The sequence below is a fragment of the Rousettus aegyptiacus genome, unplaced genomic scaffold (assembly GCF_014176215.1).
Source record: "Rousettus aegyptiacus isolate mRouAeg1 unplaced genomic scaffold, mRouAeg1.p scaffold_m13_p_3, whole genome shotgun sequence".
Classification (NCBI taxonomy): Eukaryota; Metazoa; Chordata; class Mammalia; order Chiroptera; family Pteropodidae; genus Rousettus; species Rousettus aegyptiacus.
In genome coordinates, this window is record NW_023416306.1 from 107,550,240 (window position 1) to 107,555,409 (window position 5,170).

General features: G+C 42.5%; 1 non-coding gene across 1 annotated transcript; it reads left to right on the top strand.

Moving 5' to 3' along the window:
- The first annotated feature begins 4,854 nt into the window (after nucleotides 1-4,854).
- Nucleotides 4,855-4,936, top strand: TRNAL-AAG. The gene has a single exon. It is a non-coding gene; the product is annotated as a tRNA-Leu (tRNA).
- The last annotated feature ends 234 nt before the right edge of the window (nucleotides 4,937-5,170 follow it).

Sequence of the window (5,170 nt, forward strand, 5' to 3'; positions counted from 1 at the left end):
ATAGTAATTTGCAGTTCCAGAAGTTCAATCTGATTCTTTTTCAAAACTACTAGGCCAGATTTTTTTCCAGTTTTGAGATATAATTGACATACATTGCTATATAAGTTTAAGATATATAGAATAATGGTTTGACTTACATTTGTAAGAGAGAGCAAAACATAGAACATGAACGTACAAAACTTCCTTGTTTAAAGCCTCTGGAAATTTGCCAAAAAAATTTTTTTTTTAATTCTTAATTTTATCAAATGAAGGATGTGATAGGATGTCACCGGGGAACCACAATTTTTGCCCTTGTGAGGCAGGAACCCCTCCTACCCCTCTACATATTTCTTCCTGGCTATTGTTTTGTTACCCTTTAATGTATACTGACCATTTATAAAATGAAAAAAAAAATTAAGCCTTTCTTCAGACCTCCTCCTGTTTTAGCCCCAGCAAGGGGAGATAAGCCAAAACCAGTTTTTTTCCAGCTTAGACACCATCTTTGACTAAAGCATGACCATTGGCTAAAGCATGACCATTGGCTAATTATAATATCATTATAATGTCATCTGCATTGCAAATTATGCAGCTCCTATCATACATCTGATGCCATCAGTTCCCAAAACACCATAAAGAAGAAAGGGGTGGGGAGAGGAACTGAGCTTCCTGTACACTGGGAGGAGACAAGGAGGCTACCTCAGTACCACTGTTCAACCAGACAAACCTTGTGCTTTCTTGCTTGTTGTTCATCTTGCCCTTTAAGTCTTTCTTGAGGAATAGATAAGAGCCTGATCATTGGAGGCCCAGGGGAAGATGAGGAGCGAAGCATGCCAAGTTCTCTGGCATTGAAACACTAGCCTAGGCTCAAAATCTGGGCTCCTTTTTTAGAGAAGGTGGGCGGGGGTGTCTCCTGCCATCTCCTTCCACAGTTGCCAGTAACAGTAGCCTCCACATGGCATCTGCTTGTCTGCAACTGCTTAGGGGAAGGGGCCCTCACTGTGAGATGCAGATTTATATTTCAAAGAAAGGGACTGGAGGCTTCTGGCAGCAGGAACAGATCCAATCTGAAAGGCAAGCAGAATTAAGGGAGGAGGACTGCAGACTCTGCTTAGGCCTGGACCAGGAGAGGTCATGGATTAGCATCTGCTACCTGCCTGTTGGGTCTCAGAGAGCAAAAGGGAACTAGGAGGGAAAACTTTTTTTTGGTTCTTTAACAAAAGGTCTACGCCTTTTGGAGACTCGAAGACTCCTCTCCTGGCTTCAGAATGGAAAAGTATCCAACTCAAAAATTAGCAAAGAACTGAAGTCGTGGCACGAGATAGTTAGAGAAAGACACCTTTGCTGTTCTTTACTGCATCACCTCCACCACCACCCACCAGCAATCTGGAGTCTAAATCAAGGGGTTCACTAGTCCGTTCCATTAATAAATAAACCATTGGGTGGACATCAGGCGAAGCTGACATGACCCCTGCCTCCCAGGAGCTATTATGTTTTAAATTCCAAGAGCTTTGCTTCCAGAGCAGATAGTTTGTTTTGAAGATCTTTCCTGGAGTAAGAAGAGCTGTTCAGGGTGGGCGGATAGATTCGAGTCCTAGTAGAGTGAAAGAGGGAGGGAATAACTTATTTAGTGTTCTTTGTTGATATTTAGAGTCAGGGTTTAGGGTGAGAAATACTGAAGATGCTGAAAAAGGGGGAAGAAAGGTACAATTAGTAATCAGGCAGAATTGTGTCAATGGGTTTTACAGTATGGCAAAATGGTCTAACGTGGTGGACTTATGCTCTAATCTCTCAGAAGATGTAGGTTCGAATGCTACCATTGCTAGGGTTTTGTTTCTTAACCGAGGGATCACTGCTGGTGTTCTCACTCTGATTAAATGTTCTGAAAACCCATGCAAGGGGTATACTAATATCTGAATTTTCTGAACACTGAGCATTGGATTGGGGAAATGAGACCAGTGAATGAATGGTTCACAGCTTCCCCTCAAGATGCTCACAGGTCAGTGTGATACTCAGATCACTAAAACACCCACTCCTTCGGTTTTTGCCTTTGGTTCAGAAGGAATCCCATCAGGTCTTGCCAAAGAGATGACATTTAAGCTGGGGCCTTTAAATCAAGGGAGAAGAGGTAAGAGAGTCTTGGAACCTTGAAAATGTATGGTGTGTCTTATAAAGTGGGGCATGGAGGGAAGCAAGGAGTGAAGTGAGCTTTTGTCTCATCATTTTCTCCTAAGTGTTAACTTGGAAAAATTCAGACAGACACACACAGAGTTGAAGAACAAATTGGGATGTTAGCATGGAGCACCAAATTGTCTCTGTGGTCCCTGATGCTGACTATCTCTTGGACCCCTACTGTGTTTCTCAAAGGATGTTCTTAATTTCTCCACCTGCCTCTGATCTACCCACAACAAAGGCACCCCCTCTGTCACCTGCCCTCTCTCTTTTTGTCTCTCCCTCCAAGCCCACCATTAGGACAGTAAAGGAGATGGTTAATTAGGAAGCGAATCATCAAGGAAGGCAACTGCTCACCAGTTCAGGGAAGTGACGCAACTCCCAGACTTGAACAAGCCAAGGAACACCATTCGACTCCCACCTAGCCTGCAAAGAGTCCTAGGATGGGTTCCAAGTCTGAATCTGAGCTATTTAAGGAACATTTTCACTTTCTGACCTTTGAGGGTGGTGCTTTTACTGTTCCATGTGCATGGCCTTTGGTACCCAGAGGGTGTATTGGGCTCTACCGTACCCAGATTTTAATCCAGATATCATCCCTTCCTCAAGGCTTTGAGAAGGAGTCACGGGTTAATTTTAATAGGTGGTGATGGAACCTGACTGTCCCATGGCCTAAAAAAGGTAAGAGATATTTGTTCATGTGGCTTGTTGCTCTAGCGAAACTTGACAATACTAATATTTTGTACTGGATAATTTTTTACCGTGAGGGTCTGTCATGTGTATTATAAGGTGTTTAGCAGCATTTCTGGCCTTTACCCACTAGATACCAGTAGTACTATCCTAGTTGTGACAACCAAAAATGTCTTCCGGCATTGTCAAATGTCCCCGTAGGAGGCAAACTGAGGGTTCAACTAATCTCCTATGTGTAGCTTGTCTTTTCAGTCTCTTAACAGGCTCTTTTGAAGGGCAGAGAGTCTTAATTTTGATGAAATATAATTAAGCATGTTTTTCTTTTATGAATCATACTTATGGTGTTGCATCTAAAAAATCTTTCCCCAACACAATGTGACAAAGATTTAATTCTAAATATTTTATTTTTGGTTTATGATTCATTTTGAGTTAATGTTTGCATATGGTGTGACAAACAGAGGGACCTAGAAGCACTAAGGAAGAGCCCTTCCTATGTATGGTATCTCATTTTAATCTATGAACAACTTCACTCTTCTGGGACACCATCCTTTCCAATCTGCATGTAGTGGTTTGTTCTCTGGAAATGGCAGCCCAAGTAGCTTTTGGTGACTGCCATCTAGGCATTAACCGCACACTGACCTTTCTTGGCTGAGTTACAGTAGGCATACAGAGAAACAACCACTGGGCCAAGCAGGTTTTGAAATGATAAGCAGGACAAATAAGATACTCTTAAAAGAAATAGAATGGCTTATTTGAGTTTCCTTGGGCACTGGAAGATATGTTGGGTGCACTTGGGAAACTTGACAAAATATTGATGCTCTGATAAAACCCATAGTAGTTCCAATGTTATTGGTCTAAAGTTCAGCCTAGACATCAGAATTGTAAAAAGTTTCATGTGTGTTTCTGATGAACAGCCAGGGTTGAGAACTACTGCTTAAGGATATTATTATTATTATTTTGGATGCGATGTGCCAGGTTAAAAGCCTGACCAAGCCTTAATTTTCTTCTGAAAAATGGTGTCAGCCATCATATGAAGGCTATTTGTAAGGGAGGACATACTATTCTTTAATAGTAAAAATTGTCTGATGGGAGAGGGTAGCTGCAGGGATCAGAAGCCCTAGTGTGGCCTCCGTATAGCTGCAGAACTTCCTCCTATCACTCTTCACCAAGACATTTTTCTTGGAAAAATGAGCACATTATATCACTGGGCCAGGAGGAAGGCCTAGAGTTGGTGCACCTTCTAGGGTCCTAGGCACAGCTTTGTGGGGCTATTTGATGGGCTTTGCCCCCCGGGGAGAAGCAGAGTTTGTTAACAGGGAACTTGATTGAGCACCGCCCTCTGTTGACTTGGACATTTCCTTGGAAAGGCCCTGAGCAGCAAGAGCAGACTCAGAGGGTATATTTGCAATGTTGAGATGACCTAGGAGACCCCTAAGCCATCAAATTCAAATGGCATTAACATGTGAGAGCAGAAAGAAAACATCACCAAGTGTCTTAGGAATAGAATGTAAAACCACGTGAAGGGCTTCCCCTTTTCTGAAGAAATAATTTGGTAGAGCCTGTGTGCACCCTATCTCAGCTGGTAAAAAGGAGAACTATAGAGTTCCATTGGCATCTTTAGGTTGTTGGTTAGATTCTAGCTCTAAGTAGGTGCTCAGTCATTTGTAAAAGCCTTGAAACTCCATTTGATAAGTCATGCTCCCTCGAAGCTAGGATTTTGTGGCTTTACTTGGCTTTGACTTTCATTTATCTTTCTGAGAAATTTGTGGCAAGACTGAGAGGAAGCCAACGACAATAAAACATAATCGACACCTGCAAAAGGCCTACAACCCAATGTGTGATACAGATTTCATTTACTCATTAAGATATTCCCTTTGAAGCCCTAGGTGGAAGATGAACAATCCAGAACGGTTGGGGAAAAGAAAGCTTTTTGTAGTAAACCTCGCTATACCTTGAACGCTTCATCTAATTCCTTTTAGATGATCGAGTTTGAGAAGAGTAAGAGCGGCTGCGCGTTCTGGTAGTGTGGCCGAGCGGTCTAAGGCGCTGGATTAAGGCTCCAGTCTCTTCGGGGGCGTGGGTTCGAATCCCACCACTGCCAGCGTCCCTCTTTATTACCAGTTGCAGAACTGAGTTCAAAGGATGATGATCATTATACGAATGTCGTTAAGAAACCAGTATTACATTGAGGCTGAGATAAGTGGTAAGCGTGCGAGTGACTTTTCAAGCCTGGTGGGCTCATATTTCTGACCATAGAGCACCCGGGAAAATTTTGCCAATTACTAACGTCTCAATAAGTCTTCAAAGAGGAAGTTCACCAAGAAAGTAGAAGACG